The sequence below is a fragment of the Cherax quadricarinatus genome, chromosome 36 (genome assembly GCF_038502225.1).
Source record: "Cherax quadricarinatus isolate ZL_2023a chromosome 36, ASM3850222v1, whole genome shotgun sequence".
Taxonomy (NCBI): Eukaryota; Metazoa; Arthropoda; class Malacostraca; order Decapoda; family Parastacidae; genus Cherax; species Cherax quadricarinatus.
The window spans coordinates 830546-849781 of record NC_091327.1 but is presented as its reverse complement, the minus strand read 5'-3'; the positions used below and the strand labels follow the sequence as shown (position 1 = coordinate 849781).

Here is a 19236-nt window from a genome sequence, read left to right as displayed (position 1 = left end):
GTCGATTACGTCATCCAGACGAGGAAGAGGGTAAGCATCTGTGATTGTGACCTCATTCACCTTACGGTAGTCTGTACACATACGAAACCCTCAATCAGCTTTTTTAACAAGGATGCACGGTGAAGCCCATGGACTAGATGACTCCTCCACTAAACCATGCTCTAACAGAAATTCTACTTCCTGCTGAAGTAGTCTCTGCTTTTCAGGATTAGCTCTGTAGGGGAGGCGAGTTTAATAGGTTTAGAGTTTCCCACATCTACATCATGATAACCTAACGTACATTTTTTCGGCACATCCGATAAAATAACAGGGTATGACTGTAGAAGCGCAGTTGAACTTGTTGCTTGCATTTCAAATAGTCCCTCCATTAAAGGGCTAGGGTCCTTGAGGAGGACAGAGTTTGGAAGTTTAACATTAACTTCATGAATAGAGTGCAAAGAATCAGAGTCGTCCTCAGAGGTAGAGGACAGTCATTACTTGGACTTTATCTGGTGTATGAAAAGATTTTTAACCGATTAATGTGGTAGGTTTTAGTTTTTGAGGTCTTATCAAGGGGAGCTACCACATAATTTACATCAGATAATTTACTTACAATCTGCATAGGTCCCGTAAATCTAGCTTTCAAGGTGTGGCCAGGTATAGGTTCCTGCACCAACATCTTGTCTCCTGGATGGAAGGAGCGGAATTGTGCACTTCCGTCATTCCTCTGTTTCATCTTATTTTGAGCTGCCTTTAGGTTAGCCTTGGCTAACTGACGTGCCACCTGCAACCTTGAAGACGGGTTGTAGAGTGTTGAGCTAACGTCTTCTCCCATCCATCCTTCTTTGAGCACCCGAAGAAGACCTCGTACATTGTGCCCAAAGATCAGCTCAAACAGACTATACCCGGTAGACTCTTGCACAGTTTCTCTTACTGAAAACAGCAACAAAGATAGTGATTCATCCCAGTCTGTAGGAAAATGCATGCAAAAAGTTCCCATCATGGTTTTTAACGTCTGATGGAATCTTTCCAAGGCGCCTTGGGACTGAGGATGATAGGCAGTGGATAAGTTGTGGATTATCCCTAACCTAGTTAATGCTTCCCTAAATGCTTTGGCAGTGAAGTTAGTACCTTGATCACTTTGAATTGGTTTTAGGAATGCCAAAACAAGAAATAAAGTTTGTTAAAGCTTTGAGAATAGCTTTAGTATTAATAGTGCGCATGGGAATTGCTTCAGGATATCTAGTTACTCTATCCATAATGGTAAATAAATACTGATTTCCCGACTTTGACTTAGGTAGTGGACCTACACAATCTATAATTAAATCTGCAAAAGGTTCTCCATCAGCAGGTATAGGTTGGAGAGGTGCAGGTTTAATGGAATGTCCAGGTTTCCCTACTTGCTGACATTCTCGGGAACACCGGATATGATTCTTCACATCCTGCTTTAATTTTGGCTAATAAAATTCTTTTGTGATTCTATACAAGGTTTTAGTAATTCCTAAGTGACCTCCTAATGAAGTATTATGAGCTACATTCAATATTTGAGGTCTAAACTTTGTTGGAACCACTAACCTGTCAGACAATTGCCGGCCCTGTATCTCCTTACCCATGGCTGCTTGAAAAGCGCAATTTAAAGAAGGGTCCTTTCGTTGTTCCTCCCGGAAGGACAGTCCCTCAGGCATGGAAAAAGATATCTGGCAATCCTGCAACCTGGGAATAGGAAGGCTTGATCGGGGTCTGTTCACTTGATTTACGAGGCTACGCCCAGTGTGCCTCGTAAAACAACGTGGCTATTCCGAGATCAGAGTCGTCCAAAGATAGGTCAACATTCTCGCCAGACAACCCTTGCAATGCTGCCCGAGTTATGGCCAACACCGGAGAAGAATTAATCATTATGGGTTCAGGACACACACTAGCAGTGTTAATGTTATTACCCAGTAATAACATGGCATCTTTCATGGGGAATCCTTCGGATACACCCACAGTCAAGTACCCACTGTAATATTTGCACTGTACATAAATTTTATGCAAAGGGACAGAATATATAGCTCCTCCAAATGCTTCCAATAAAACAGAGGAATTCAAGGAAGCATTCTTTTAAAGGGGTAGTACTCCCTCTCTTATAAGTGAGCAATATGCTCCATTATCTCTAAAGGTTTTGACTTCAGTCGTTCCGGAGTTTTCCTGAAGGGAAATAAGACTCTTACAATAATAATGGGTCATCCCTTTTTCTACTTCTTTCGGGGACATGTTACTAGGGATATTAGAGATTTTCCCAATGGGTTGGGGTTTGTGGGGGCAGTTGGGACGGATGTGACCTACTTGGTTACAGAGGAAGCAGACGACAGGCTTTCCCTTTACTCCCTGCTGACGTTGGAACTGGTATCGCTCTGGACACTGTTGTCGAGATGCACCATGTTGAGTAGTTTGTCTCTCACCAGGTGGACAATAAGTTGAGAAGCGTGGCTCACCAGGTGACTTAGTTGGCTGACGTAGACGTTCTCCCTCCGGCTGGCACTTCATCCTCCAAGGTTGACGATCTCTGCTCATGCCAGGCTGTTGAAAAGAGACGGGACCGCTCGGACAAGGAGCGGTTAGTTTCAAAGGTATCAGCCAACCTGGCTGCCTCCAATGCAGTGGTTAAGTCACGATCCTGCAGAAAGATTCGAACCTCTGGTCCCACAGACTCCAGCAGGTTGTCAATCAGAATAAGCTGCACCAGATCCTCGAAGGTAGCAACACCACTTGCTTTATACCAGCTGGTGAAAGCTTTGGTCTGCTGTCGCACAAAATCAACCAGGGATTGACCAAGCTGTCGCCTGCCTAATTTAAACAACTTTCTGTACTTAGCTGGGATACATGTATATGCTTCCAAAACTGTGGTCTTCACTACTTTATAATCAGAAAATTCAGTGTCATTTAACACTGACGTAAATTTCTGTGCCTTACCAAACAATTCTGTGTGAACCAACGATGCCCAATGCTGCTCCGGCCACCTCAAGGCTCGAACCTGATTTACGAAGCTTTTGAAAAATTGTTCTGGTTCGGCCTCATTGAAGCGGGGAACAAGCCGTACTGCTTTCTGTAAACTAAAGTCATTTACAGCTTGAGAAAACTGCCTTCTTTCTTTTTCCCTACTCTTCCTTGGCACAAGCCCTCTGTTCCCTAGTCTGCTCAAGATTGAGTTTCGCCAGCTGAAGAGCCAACGCAGCTGATTCGCCTTCAGACAACCCTGTTGCACGAGACTGACGATTTAGCTCAGTTGATGTATCATTTTCCTCCTGTGAGAACATCAGGGTTTTATTCCTAGTTCCCGTAAAGGGAGGAGTTTGATGTGCCATCTCCTCTTCCCGAAGTTTGAAACTTATAAGAGTACGAAGCTGCGCAGCTGTGAGAGTGCGTTCGCAATCAATGCCAATAGAACAAGCAATTCGCCAACAATGCTGTAGGAAAAATTTAGGCAGGTTTACCAACGTGTATTCCAACACCAGACGTCTGACTCGTCTAGGTGGCATACCCCAACATATAAGTTACAGTATTTGCTATCCACAGTACGACTGTAGAATACTCGTACCCCAACGTAACACATTATTTGCAAGACACGCTTAGCTATGCACAGTACGACTGCAGAATACGCACATACACTAGCAAGGCTCATACACAATAGCAAAGCTGACTGCAAAATCTTCACACAACAGCAAGATTGACCGAACAAGCTAGTATCAAGTTGTCAACGATCATACAATAGCAAGGCTGACCATAGCAAGGTAATTGACATGCAAAGTTTGTGAAGCGATGGCAAAGCTAATGCAATGCCAGGCAGCAAGCTACACATTGTTCCTGCTTCCAGCATCACCCTAGGCTCAACCCATGCTCCAAGTCCAGCTTCAGCTACCCATATTACAAACCAGGATTTCAAAGGCCTGTTATCCTGGGTGTAAAGGGATCAAAATAAACACAGCAGAAAAACTTTTGACTTATATTATCCTTCACCAAGTAAGAACAAATGTATGTACACTATATACACTATGTACAACAATAGGTATTAGTGCACTCCACGGTAAGAAAGGCAGAATAGAAGCCACTAGAGAGCAGACTGTGCTTCAACCAGTTCTAGAATGGGAATGACAAAAGCAGACAGGCTTTTGGTACCCACAACACCTCTGCGATTGCCAAAAACATCCTCTCATTGACGGGAACCTGGGTACTGATCGAACGATGGGGCTCCATCGTCAACCCTTAGCACCTGCGCCGAATAAAGGGTACATACTCTTTGCATGCCACAGATGCAGATCACAGCACGAGCCTCGTGGATACAGATCACTGCAGAACCCTCCTGGATACAGATCACTGCACTAGCCTCCTGGATACAGGTCACTGCACGAGCCTCGTGGATACAGATCACTGCACGAGCCTCCTGGATACAGATCACTGCAGGAACCTCCTGGATACAGATCACTGCACGAGCCTCCTGGATACAGATCACTGCAGGAACCTCCTGGATGCAGATCACTGCAGGAACCTCCTGGATACAGATCACTGCACGAGCCTCCTGGATACAGATCACTGCAGGAGCCTCCTGGATACAGATCACTGCACGAGCGTCCTGGATACAGATCACTGCACGAGCCTCCTGGATACAGATCACTGCAGGATCCACAAAACAAAGGCCAGCAATATGTGAGGTTGACAACACTCCTTTACCACAAAGTAAGAATAACGGTGTTATAATTTTAATATGTATATTATTCTGTTACTTGCAGTGTAAAACAGTGAAAACACATGTTTTAATAATGAACACACAACATGTTCTAAAAAATAGTGAACACACAACATGTTTTAATAAATAACTTCAAATAAAGAAGACACATGCATGAAATATTTTAAGTCGTAAGAAAAGCATGAAAGATGTTGCAACAGGAGTAATGTTGACGCCTCACTGACTGCTAGTGATAAGATATATGCAAGATTGTGGTGAAGGTCGAGCACAGGTTGATGTATTGTCTGGCAGAGTGACACAGTGTGTACTAGTGGTGTATTGTCTGGCAAAGTGACACAGTGTGTACTAGTGGTGTATTGTCTGGCAAAGTGACACTGTGTACTAGTGATCTATTGTCTGGCAGAGTGACACAGTGTGTACTAGTGGTGTATTGTCTGGCAAAGTGACACTGTGTACTAGTGATCTATTGTCTGGCAGAGTGACACAGTGTGTACTAGTGGTGTATTGTCTGGCAGAGTGACACAGTGTGTACTAGTGGTGTATTGTCTGGCAAAGTGACACAGTGTGTACTAGTGGTGTATTGTCTGGCAAAGTGACACAGTGTGTACTAGTGGTGTATTGTCTGGCAAAGTGACACAGTGTGTACTAGTGGTGTATTGTCTGGCAAAGTGACACAGTGTGTACTAGTGGTGTATTGTCTGGCAAAGTGACACAGTGTGTACTAGTGATCTATTGTCTGGCAGAGTGACACAGTGTGTACTAGTGATGTATTGTATGGCAGAGTGACACAGTGTGTACTAGTGATGTATTGTCTGGCAGAGTGACACAGTGTGTACTAGTGGTGTATTGTCTGGCAAAGTGACACAGTGTGTACTAGTGGTGTATTGTCTGGCAAAGTGACACAGTGTGTACTAGTGATCTATTGTCTGGCAGAGTGACACAGTGTGTACTAGTGATGTATTGTCTGGCAGAGTGACACAGTGTGTACTAGTGGTGTATTGTCTGGCAGAGTGACACAGTGTGTACTAGTGGTGTATTGTCTGGCAAAGTGACACAGTGTGTACTAGTGGTGTATTGTCTGGCAGAGTGACACAGTGTGTACTAGTGATGTATTGTCTGGCAGAGTGACACAGTGTGTACTAGTGATGTATTGTCTGGCAGAGTGACACAGTGTGTACTAGTGGTGTATTGTCTGGCAAAGTGACACAGTGTGTACTAGTGGTGTATTGTCTGGCAGAGTGACACAGTGTGTACTAGTGATGCATTGTCTGGCACAGTGACACAGTGTGTACTAGCGGTGTATTGTCTGGCACAGTGACACAGTGTGTACTAGTGATGTATTGTCTGGCAGAGTGACACAGTGTGTACTAGTGATGTATTGTCTGGCAGAGTGACACAGTGTGTACTAGTGGTGTATTGTCTGGCACAGTGACACAGTGTGTACTAGTGATGTATTGTCTGGCACAGTGACACAGTGTGTACTAGTGGTGTATTGTCTGGCAGAGTGACACAGTGTGTACTAGTGATGTATTGTCTGGCAGAGTGACACAGTGTGTACTAGTGATGTATTGTATGGCAGAGTGACACAGTGTGTACTAGTGATGTATTGTCTGGCAGAGTGACACAGTGTGTACTAGTGATGTATTGTCTGGCACAGTGACACAGTGTGTACTAGTGGTGTATTGTCTGGCACAGTGACACAGTGTGTACTAGTGATGTATTGTCTGGCAGAGTGACACAGTGTGTACTAGTGTTGTATTGTCTGGCAGAGTGACACAGTGTGTACTATTGGTGTATTGTCTGGCAGAGTGACACAGTGTGTACTAGTGTTGTATTGTCTGGCACAGTGACACAGTGTGTACTAGTGTTGTATTGTCTGGCACAGTGACACAGTGTGTACTAGACTAGTGATGTATTGTCTGGCACAGTGACACAGTGTGTACTAGACTAGTGATGTATTGTCTGGCACAGTGACACAGTGTGTACTAGTGTTGTATTGTCTGGCACAGTGACACAGTGTGTACTAGACTAGTGATGTATTGTCTGGCACAGTGACACAGTGTGTACTAGACTAGTGATGTATTGTCTGGCACAGTGACACAGTGTGTACTAGTGTTGTATTGTCTGGCACAGTGACACAGTGTGTACTAGTGTTGTATTGTCTGGCACAGTGACACAGTGTGTACTAGACTAGTGATGTATTGTCTGGCACAGTGACACAGTGTGTACTAGACTAGTGATGTGTTGTCTGGCACAGTGACACAGTGTGCACTAGAGATGTATTGTCTGGTACAGTGACACAGTGTGTACTAGACTAGTGATGTATTGTCTGGTACAGTGACACAGTGTGTACTAGACTAGTGATGAATTGTCTGGTACAGTGACACAGTGTGTACTAGTGTTGTATTGTCTGGCACAGTGACACAGTATGCACTAGTGATGTTTTGTCTGGCACAGTGACTCAGTGTGTACTAGACTAGTGATGAATTGTCTGGTACAGTGACACAGTGTGTACTAGTGTTGTATTGTCTGGCACAGTGACACAGTATGCACTAGTGATGTTTTGTCTGGCACAGTGACTCAGTGTGTACTAGACTAGTGATGAATTGTCTGGTACAGTGACACAGTGTGTACTAGACTAGTGATGTGTTGTCTGGTACAGTGACACAGTGTGTACTAGACTAGTGATGAATTGTCTGGTACAGTGACACAGTGTGTACTAGACTAGTGATGAATTGTCTGGTACAGTGACACAGTGTGTACTAGACTAGTGATGATTTGTCTGGTACAGTGACACAGTGTGTACTAGACTAGTGATGATTTGTCTGGTACAGTGACACAGTGTGTACTAGACTAGTGATGATTTGTCTGGTACAGTGACACAGTGTTTACTAGACTAGTGATGAATTGCCTGGTACAGTGACACAGTGTGTACTAGTGATGTATTGTCTGGCACAGTGACACAGTGTGTACTAGTGATGTATTGTCTGGCACAGTGACACAGTGTGTACTAGACTAGTGATGTATTGTCTGGTACAGTGACACAGTGTGTACTAGACTAGTGATGTACTGTCTGGTACAGTGACACAGTGTGTACTAGTGATGTATTGTCTGGCACAGTGACACAGTGTGTACTAGACTAGTGATGTATTGTCTGGCACAGTGACACAGTGTGTACTAGACTAGTGATGTATTGTCTGGTACAGTGACACAGTGTGTACTAGACTAGTGATGTATTGTCTGGTACAGTGACACAGTGTGTACTAGACTAGTGATGTACTGTCTGGTACAGTGACACAGTGTGTACTAGACTAGTGATGTACTGTCTGGTACAGTGACACAGTGTGTACTAGACTAGTGATGTATTGTCTGGTACAGTGACACAGTGTGTACTAGACTAGTGATGTACTGTCTGGTACAGTGACACAGTGTGTACTAGACTAGTGAAGTACTGTTTGGTACCTGTAGTATACCTGGAGAGGGTTCCGGAGGTCAACACCCTGCTGCCCGGTCTGTTATCAGGCCTTATGGTGGATCAGGGCCTGATCAACAAGGCTGTTGGCCGCACGCAACCCAAGGTACGAACCACAGCCCAGCTGGTCAAGTACTTGACATTTTTTAGAGGAGGAGGTAATACAAGCCGTAATCATACAAATGGTACACATATTTTTGGTTCCCCCTATGTGGGGGGTAAAATATGGTATGGATACACAAATAACCCGCACATAAAAGAGAGAAGCTTACGACGACGTTTCGGTCCGACTTGGACCATTGACAAAGTCACACTAACCAGAGGTGGAGCAGGACGGCTATATATAGGCAGGAAGAGGTGGTGGTAGCAGCAGTAGTAGTAGTAGTAGTAGTAGTAGTAGTAGTAGTAGTAGTAGTAGTAGTAGTAGTAGTAGTAGTAGTAGTAGTAGTAGTAGTAGTAGTACAAGAACTGTATATAATACCGACAAGATGAAATTAAGACACATGCACAACACCCGGGCATTCCCATCATCCTGTCGGTATTATATACAATTCTTGTACTACTACTACTACTACTACTACTACTACTACTACTACTACTACTACTACTACTACCACCACCTCTTCCTGCCTGTATATAGCCGTCCTGCTCCACCTCTGGTTAGTGTGACTTTGTCAATGGTCCAAGTCGGACCGAAACGTCGTCGTAAGCTTCTCTCTTTTATGTGCGGGTTATTTGTGTATCGTTCCAGTCACGGTATTGTGCCTTTTTGTTATTTATATATGGTATGGAGTTGGTGATCATGATTTTGGTGATCATGACCTTATCTCTCTGAGGTATGCTCAGAGAGATAAGGTCATAGCCTCAGGTTAGGCGAGGTGAGGTCACAGAGTGACCTCACACTGGTTGGCCTCAGTAAACACTACCCTGTGTGTGAGCGTATTAGTGTCATTGGTATAAACCTTGGTAATAAATACCGACAAGTTGGTTTAGAAAGACACGTAAGCAAACACTATGACATATTTATTAGAAAACGTTTCGGTCCTGGGACCTTGATCACTTCTAACATACATGATACTCTCACAATGCATACATGATACTTAAGTAGCACCAACCCAACAACACAGGAGTCACATGATTTCATAGTCTACCCGTCCTCATCCCAACATGACATTCCTCATGTCACCATGCGTCACTCACACCTCACTCTCCGCCTATATATATAATGTCTTTCTACCTCTGTATGTTAGAAGCGATCAAGGTCCCAAGACCGAAAACGTTTTCTAATAAATATATCATAGTGTTTGCTTACGTGTCTTTCTAAACCAATTAGTATCATTAAACATTTGAGAGAAAAAAATTTCTGTTGTCGAAAAAAAATTATGTTTGTGCTAGAAAAATGATAGGATGGATAATGAGAACCTTCAAAACTAGGGAGGCCAAGCCCATGATGACACTCTTCAGGTCACTTGTTCTATCTAGGCTGGAATATTGCTGCACACTAACAGCACCTTTCATGGCAGGTGAAATTGCTGACCTAGAAAATGTACAGAGAACTTTCACGGCGCGCATAACGGAGATAAAACACCTCAATTATTGGGAGCGCTTGAGGTTCCTAAACCTGTATTCCCTGGAACGCAGGAGGGAGAGATACATGATTATATACACCTGGAAAATCCTAGAGGGACTAGTACCGAACTTGCACACGAAAATCACTCACTACGAAAGCAAAAGACTTGGCAGACGATGCACCATCCCCCCAATGAAAAGCAGGGGTGTCACTAGCACGTTAAGAGACCATACAATAAGTGTCAGGGGCCCGAGACTGTTCAACTGCCTCCCAGCACACATAAGGGGGATTACCAACAGACCCCTGGCAGTCTTCAAGCTGGCACTGGACAAGTACCTAAAGTCAGTTCCGGATCAGCCGGGCTGTGGCTCGTACGTTGGTTTGCGTGCAGCCAGCAGCAACAGCCTGGTTGATCAGGCTCTGATCCACCAGGAGGCCTGGTCACAGACCGGGCCGCGGGGGCGTTGACCCCCGGAACTCTCTCCAGGTAAACTCCAGGTATGAGTTGTGAGTATAGCTCTCCCCCCTGTGACTATAATAATCTCTCTATGCGGATTCAAGGAGATGGGGTATTGTGAGGATTTTATTAGAAATTTAGTGAAATTTAAGGAGATAGTGCAGGGAGGATGGTTTGGGAGGTGTCTTTGTGGGTTATGAATGAAAAACATATGTAAGTGGATAGTGGATATTGTGAACGATAAAATGTTAGTGGATATTGTGTGTGTGTCTTGTAATATCGAGTTGGCAATGTGGAGTTGAGATAAATGTGTTATATATTTTGAGTTGCATTACTTAGACAGGTGAAATATGAGAGTGGGTAGTGTGTGACTTGTATCTGTTTTCTTGCATTAACGAAAAATTGTGTGAGTTGTGGGTGAGATGGAGAGGGTCATGTGATTTTGAAAAGTTGGAGTAGGGAAGATAGATGAAGTATGGTGGCCATGATTTAAAGAGATGGTGCAGGGAGGAGTGACTTTTTGATGAATTAATAAAAATGGGAAAAATTTTGAGTTATGAGTGAAATCCTTAGTTGTATTATGAAAACGAGAAAAAATTGTGGGGATGCATGATGTGTTATGGGTAGACTGAGGGTGTGATTGGGCGGGTGAGGTGCAGGGACACGGGGAATGCACTCTTGTGTTTGGTGGTCACTCGTGACCTCACACCCCACCTGTGTTTACCCCATATGGTGCATGTACAAAAAGTGACGCACTTTTAGTTCGTTTAAGTTAACAAGACGAAGTAATGGTGAGGTCACACCTCTCTTGATTACCGATATCAAGAAAAAATTGTGTCTACCAGTGTCTACCATTTGTGTCTACCACAATGTTTGCAATTAATTAGTGGTAGAATGTCACCACTTGTATTAACTCCTCTAAGAAATGTTATCCTAGGTTATTATACCATTTAACACAAGCAGGTGTTTACCAGAAAAATAATTGAGTTATCCTAGATTATTATACAATATTCCTCATAGGGGGAACTTGAAAAAATTGTATATTGGTGTCATAAAACATTTGAGAAAAAATTTGATTAATTATTGAAAACGAGAAATTTTAAGGGGTAAGGCCTAGTTGATCAGGCCCTGATCCATCGGGAGGCCTGGTCGTGGACCGGGCCGCGGGGGCGTTGATCCCCGGAATAACCTCCAGGTAACCTCCAGGTAACCCATAGGGGGAACCTTTACCATATCTCTGAACCCCATAGGGGGAACCTTTACCATATCTCTGACCCCCATAGGGGAAACCTTTACCATATCTTTGATCCCCATAGGGGGAACCTTTACCATATCTCTGACCCACATAGGGGGAACCTTTACCATATCTCTGACCCACATAGGGGGAACCTTTACCATATCTCTGACCCACATAGGGGGAATCTTTACCATATCTCTGACACACATAGGGGGAACCTTTACAATATCTCTGTGTGATGAATGGTTTGAAAATGGTTTGAAAGTGTCTCAATCTTCAACAATATCTCTGACCCACATAGGGGATCAAAGTGTGGGGATCAGTGTAGTGTATACAAGTCAGTGTATTGTCACAGTGTATGGTATATAGATTAGTGTAGTCTCACAGTGTAGTAAATATGGATCAGAGTAGTGTCACAGTAAAATGTATACAGATTAGTGTAGCCTCACAGTGTAGTGTACATTGATCAGTGTAGTGTATATTGATCAGTGTAGTCTCACAGTGTAAAGTATATAGATCAGCATAGTTTCACAGTGTAGTGTTTATAGATTAGTGTAGTGTCAAAGTGAAGGGTACATTGATCAGTGTAGTGTATATAGATCAGTGTAGTCTCACAGAGTAGTGTATATAGATCAGAGTAGTGTTAAAATGAAGTGTATATTGATCAGTGTAACCTAACAGCGTAGTGTACAGTGATCAGTGTAGGCTATGTAGATAAGTATAGTGTCACAATGAAGTGTAAATAGATCAGTGTAGTCTCACAGTCTAGTGCATATAGATCAGTGTAGAATCAGAGTGTAGTATATATAGATCAGTGTAGTCTCACAATGTACTGTACATAGATGAGTGTAGTTTCACTGTGTAGTGTATATAGAACAGGTGTTTCACTGTGTAGTGTATATAGAACAGAGGTGTTTCACTGTGTAGTGTATATAGAACAGAGGTGTTTCACTGTGTAGTGTATATAGAACAGAGGTGTTTCACTGTGTAGTGTATATAGAACAGAGGTGTTTCACTGTGTAGTGTATATAGAACAGAGGTGTTTCACTGTGTAGTGTATATAGAACAGAGGTGTTTCACTGTGTAGTGTATATAGAACAGGTGTTTCACTGTGTAGTGTATATAGAACAGAGGTGTTTCACTGTGTAGTGTATATAGAACAGAGGTGTTTCACTGTGTAGTGTATATAGAACAGAGGTGTTTCACTGTGTAGTGTATATAGAACAGAGGTGTTTCACTGTGTAGTGTATATAGAACAGAGGTGTTTCACTGTGTAGTGTATATAGAACAGAGGTGTTTCACTGTGTAGTGTATATAGAACAGAGGTGTTTCACTGTGTAGTGTATATAGAACAGAGGTGTTTCACTGTGTAGTGTATATAGAACAGAGGTGTTTCACTGTGTAGTGTATATAGAACAGAGGTGTTTCACTGTGTAGTGTATATAGAACAGAGGTGTTTCACTGTGTAGTGTATATAGAACAGAGGTGTTTCACTGTGTAGTGTATATAGAACAGAGGTGTTTCACTGTGTAGTGTATATAGAACAGAGGTGTTTCACTGTGTAGTGTATATAGAACAGAGGTGTTTCACTGTGTAGTGTATATAGAACAGAGGTGTTTCACTGTGTAGTGTATATAGAACAGAGGTGTTTCACTGTGTAGTGTATATAGAACAGAGGTGTTTCACTGTGTAGTGTATATAGAACAGAGGTGTTTCACTGTGTAGTGTATATAGAACAGAGGTGTTTCACTGTGTAGTGTATATAGAACAGAGGTGTTTCACTGTGTAGTGTATATAGAACAGAGGTGTTTCACTGTGTAGTGTATATAGAACAGAGGTGTTTCACTGTGTAGTGTATATAGAACAGAGGTGTTTCACTGTGTAGTGTATATAGAACAGAGGTGTTTCACTGTGTAGTGTATATAGAACAGAGGTGTTTCACTGTGTAGTGTATATAGAACAGAGGTGTTTCACTGTGTAGTGTATATAGAACAGAGGTGTTTCACTGTGTAGTGTATATAGAACAGAGGTGTTTCACTGGGTAGTGTATATAGAACAGGTGTTTCACTGTGTAGTGTATATAGAACAGAGGTGTTTCACTGGGTAGTGTATATAGAACAGGTGTTTCACTGTGTAGTGTATATAGAACAGAGGTGTTTCACTGTGTAGTGTATATAGAACAGAGGTGTTTCACTGTGTAGTGTATATAGAACAGAGGTGTTTCACTGTGTAGTGTATATAGAACAGAGGTGTTTCACTGTGTAGTGTATATAGAACAGAGGTGTTTCACTGTGTAGTGTATATAGAACAGGTGTTTCACTGTGTAGTGTATATAGAACAGAGGTGTTTCACTGTGTAGTGTATATAGAACAGAGGTGTTTCACTGTGTAGTGTATATAGAACAGAGGTGTTTCACTGTGTAGTGTATATAGAACAGAGGTGTTTCACTGTGTAGTGTATATAGAACAGAGGTGTTTCACTGTGTAGTGTATATAGAACAGAGGTGTTTCACTGTGTAGTGTATATAGAACAGAGGTGTTTCACTGTGTAGTGTATATAGAACAGAGGTGTTTCACTGGGTAGTGTATATAGAACAGGTGTTTCACTGTGTAGTGTATATAGAACAGAGGTGTTTCACTGTGTAGTGTATATAGAACAGAGGTGTTTCACTGTGTAGTGTATATAGAACAGAGGTGTCTCACTGTGTAGTGTATATAGAACAGAGGTGTTTCACTGTGTAGTGTATATAGAACAGGTGTTTCACTGTGTAGTGTATATAGAACAGAGGTGTTTCACTGTGTAGTGTATATAGAACAGAGGTGTTTCACTGTGTAGTGTATATAGAACAGAGGTGTTTCACTGTGTAGTGTATATAGAACAGAGGTGTCTCACTGTGTAGTGTATATAGAACAGAGGTGTTTCACTGTGTAGTGTATATAGAACAGAGGTGTTTCACTGTGTAGTGTATATAGAACAGAGGTGTCTCACTGTGTAGTGTATATAGAACAGAGGTGTTTCACTGTGTAGTGTATATAGAACAGAGGTGTCTCACTGTGTAGTGTATATAGAACAGAGGTGTTTCACTGTGTAGTGTATATAGAACAGAGGTGTTTCACTGTGTAGTGTATATAGAACAGAGGTGTCTCACTGTGTAGTGTATATAGAACAGAGGTGTTTCACTGTGTAGTGTATATAGAACAGAGGTGTCTCACTGTGTAGTGTATATAGAACAGAGGTGTCTCACTGTGTAGTGTATATAGAACAGAGGTGTTTCACTGTGTAGTGTACATTGATCAGTGTGGTTTATATAGCTAAGTGTAGAGTATAACGATCAGTGAAGTCTCAGTGTAGTGTACATTGCGCAGAGTAGTTTATATTGGTCAGTGTATCCCCAGAATGTATTATATATGCATATCAGTGTAGTCTCACAGTGCAGTATATATATAGGTCAAAGTTGTCTCACAATGTTGTATGTATGCACACACACACACACACATGTATATATATATATATATATATATATATATATATATATATATATATATATATATATATATATATATATATATATATATATATATATATATATATATATATATATATATATATATATATATATATATATATATATATATATATATATATATATATATATATATATGCAATAAGATCACAGTAAAGAGGTGATTTCAAAATATGCAAAACAACCACTCTGAAAGAATAGAGAAATTCCAAGCGCTTTCGTGACTACTCACATTACCAAGCTTCCTTGGATGCTTCACTTTCATAGTTCCTTGATAATGTGAGTAGTCATGAAAGCACTTGGAATTTCTCTATTCTTTCAGAGTGGTTGTTTTGCATATTTTAAAATCACCTGTTTACTGTGATCTTATTGCATATATACACACACACACACACACATATATATATATATATATATATATATATATATATATATATATATATATATATATATATATATATATATATATATATATATATATATATATATATATATATATATATATATATATATATATATATATATATATATATATATATATATATATATAACTGCAACATTAACACCCGTCCTTCAGAGTGCAGGCACTGTACTTCCCATCTCCAGGACTCAAGTCCGGCCTGCCGGTTTCCCTGAACCCCTTCATAAATGTTACTTTGCTCACACTCCAACAGCACGTCAAGTATTAAAAACCATTTGTCTCCATTCACTCCTATCAAACACGCTCACGCACGCCTGCTGGAAGTCCAAGCCCCTCGCACACAAAACCTCCTTTACCCCCTCCCTCCAACCTTTCCTAGGCCGACCCCTACCCCGCCTTCCTTCCACTACAGACTGATACACTCTTGAAGTCATTCTGTTTCGCTCCATTCTCTCTACATGTCCGAACCACCTCAACAACCCTTCCTCAGCCCTCTGGACAACAGTTTTGGTAATCCCGCACCTCCTCCTAACTTCCAAACTACGAATTCTCTGCATTATATTCACACCACACATTGCCCTCAGACATGACATCTCCACTGCCTCCAGCCTTCTCCTCGCTGCAACATTCATCAACCATGCTTCACACCCATATAAGAGCGTTGGTAAAACTATACTCTCATACATTCCCCTCTTTGCCTCCAAGGACAAAGTTCTTTGTCTCCACAGACTCCTAAGTGCACCACTCACCCTTTTCCCCTCATCAATTCTATGATTCACCTCATCTTTCATAGACCCATCCGCTGACACGTCCACTCTGTGTTATCCTTCACTTTGTGTGTCTGTGTCATCTTTCACAGTGTGTGTCTGTGTTATCCTTCACAGTGTGTGGCTGTGTTATCCTTCACAGAGTGTGTTTGTGTTATCTTTCACAGTGTCTGTCTGTGTTATCCTTCACAGTGTGTGTCTGTGTTATCTTTCACAGTGTGTGTCTGTGTTATCTTTCACTGTGTGTGTCTGTGTTATCTTTAATAGTGTGTGTCTGTGTTATCCTTCACAGTGTGTGTCTGTGTTATCCATCACAGTGTGTGTCTGTGTTATCTTTCACAGTGTGTGTCTGTGTTATCTTTCACAGTGTGTGTCTGCGTTATCTTTCACAGTGTGTGTCTGTGTTATCCTTCACAGTGTGTGTCTGCGTTATCCTTCACATTGTGTGTCTGTGTTATCCTTCACAGTGTGTGTCTGTGTTATCCATCACAGTGTGTGTCTGTGTTATCCTTCACAGTGTGTGTCTATTTATCCTTCACAGTGTGTGTCTGTGTTATCTTTCACAGTGTGTGTCTGTGTTATCCATCACAGTGTGTGTCTATTTATCCTTCACAGTGTGTGTCTGTGTTATCCTTCACAGTGTGTGTCTGTGTTATCGTTAACAGTGTGTGTCTATTTATCCTTCACAGTGTGTGTCAGTGTCATCCTTCACAGTGTGTGTCTGTGTTATCGTTAACAGTGTGTGTCTGTGTTATCTTTCACAGTGTGTGTCTGTGTTATCTTTCATAGTGTGTGTCTGAGTTATCCTTCACAGTGTGTGTCTGTGTTATCCTTCACAGTGTGTGTCTGCGTTATCCTTCACAGTGTGTGTCTGTGTTATCCTTCACAGTGTGTGTCTGTGTTATCCTTCACAGTGTGTGTCTGTGTTATCCTTCACAGTGTGTGTCTGTGTTATCCTTCACAGTGTGTATCTGTGTTATCCTTCACAGTGTGTGCCTGTGTTATCCTTCACAGTGTGTGTCTGTGTTATCTTTCACAATGTGTGTCTGTGTTATCCTTCACAATGTGTGTCTGTGTTATCTTTCACAATGTGTGTCTGTGTTATCTTTCATAGTGTGTGTCTGTGTTATCCTTCACAGTGTGTATCTGTGTTATCCTTCACAGTGTGTATCTGTGTTATCCTTCACAATGTGTGTCTGTGTTATCTTTCACAATGTGTGTCTGTGTTATCTTTCATAGTGTGTGTCTGTGTTATCTTTCAGAGTGTGTCTGAATTATCCTTCACAGTGTGTGTCTGTGTTATCTTTCAGAGTGTGTCTGAATTATCCTTCACAATGTGTGTCTGTGTTATCTTTCACAGTGTGTGTCTGTGTTATCCTTCACAATGTGTGTCTGTGTTATCTTTCACAATGTGTGTCTGTGTTATCTTTCAGAGTGTGTGTCTGTGTTATCCTTCACAATGTGTGTCTGTGTTATCTTTCACAATGTGTGTCTGTGTTATCCTTCACAATGTGTGTCTGTGTTATCTTTCACAATGTGTGTCTGTGTTATCCTTCACAATGTGTGTCTTTGTTATCTTTCACAATGTGTGTCTGTGTTATCTTTCAGAGTGTGTGTCTGTGTTATCCTTCACAGTGTGTGTCTGTGTTATCCTTCACAGAGTGTGTCTGAATTATCCTTCACAGTGTGTTTCTGTGTTATCCTTCACAGTGTGTGTCTGTGTTATCCTTCGCAGTGTGTGTCTGTGTTATCCTTCACAGTGTGTGTCTGTGTTATCCTTCACAGTGAGTGTTTGTGATATCCTTCAGAGTGTGTGTCTGTGTTATCTTTCGGAGTGTGTGTCTGTGTTATCCTTCACAGTGTGTGTCTGTGTTATCTTTCACAGTGTGTGTCTGTGTTATCTTTCACAGTGTGTGTCTGTGTTATCCTTCACAGCGTGTGTCTGTGTTATCCTTCACAGTGTCTGTCTGTGTTATCCTTCACAGCGTGTGTCTCTGTTATCTTTCACAGTGTGTCTGTGATATCCTTCACATTGCGTGTCTGTGTCATCTTTCACAGTGTGTGTCTGTGTTATCCTTCACAGTGTCTGTCTGTGTTATCCTTCACAGCGTGTGTCTGTGTTATCTTTCACAGTGTGTGTCTGTGTTATCCTTCACAGTGTGTGTCTGTGTTACCCTTCACAGTGTGTTTCTGTGTTATCCTTCACAGTGTGTGTCTGTGTTATCCTTCACAGTGTGTGTCTGTATTATCCTTCACAGTGTGTGTCCGTGTTATCATTCGCAGTGTGTGTCCGTGTTATCCTTCACAGTTTGTGTCTGTGTTATCCTTCAGAGTGTGTGTCTGTGTTATCCTTCACAGTGTGTGTCTGTGTTATCCTTCAAAACGTTTGTCTGGGTTATCCTTGACAGTGTGTGTCTGTGTTATCCTTCACAGTGTGTGTCTGTGTTATCCTTCACAGTGTGTGTCTGTCTTATCCTTCACATTTAGTGTCTGTGTTGCCTTTCACAGTGTGTGCGTCTGTGTTATACTTCACAGTGTGTGTCTGTATTATCATTCACAGTGTGTGTCTGTTTAATCTTTCAGTGTGTGTCTGTGTTATCCTTCACAGTGTGCGTCTGTGTTATCTTTCACAGTGTGTGTCTGTTTAATCTTTCAGTGTGTGTCTGTGTTATCCTTCACAGTGTGCGTCTGTGTTATCTTTCACAGTGTGTGTCTGTTTAATCTTTCAGTGTGTGTCTGTGTTATCCTTCACAGTGTGCGTCTGTGTTATCTTTCACAGTGTGTGTCTGTGTTATCCTTCACAGTGTGTGTCTGTGTTATCTTTCATAGTGTGTGACTGTGTTATCCTTCACAGTGTGTGTCTGCGTTATCCTTCACAGTGTGAGTCTGTGTTATCCTTCACAGTGTGTGTCTGTGTTATCCTTCAGTGTGTGTCTGTGTTATCCTTCACAGTGTGTGTCTGTGTTATCCTTCACAGTGTGTGTCTGTGTTATCCTTCACAGTGTGTGTCTGTGTTATCCTTCAGTGTGTGTCTGTGTTATCCTTCACAGTGTGTGTCTGTGTTATCCTTCACAGTGTGTGTCTGTG

At 41.8% G+C, this 19236-nt stretch overlaps 1 protein-coding gene across 1 annotated transcript in view; it reads left to right on the top strand.

The window, feature by feature from the left end:
* Positions 1-5445: 5445 nt before the first annotated feature.
* The window catches only part of LOC128691257 (uncharacterized), a 139063-nt gene continuing 125272 nt past the window's right edge, over positions 5446-19236 (top strand). Inside the window, exon 1 of the mRNA XM_070091635.1 lies at positions 5446-8280. The gene's annotated coding sequence lies outside the window, so the exon portion shown is untranslated. The remainder of the gene's footprint in view (positions 8281-19236) is intronic.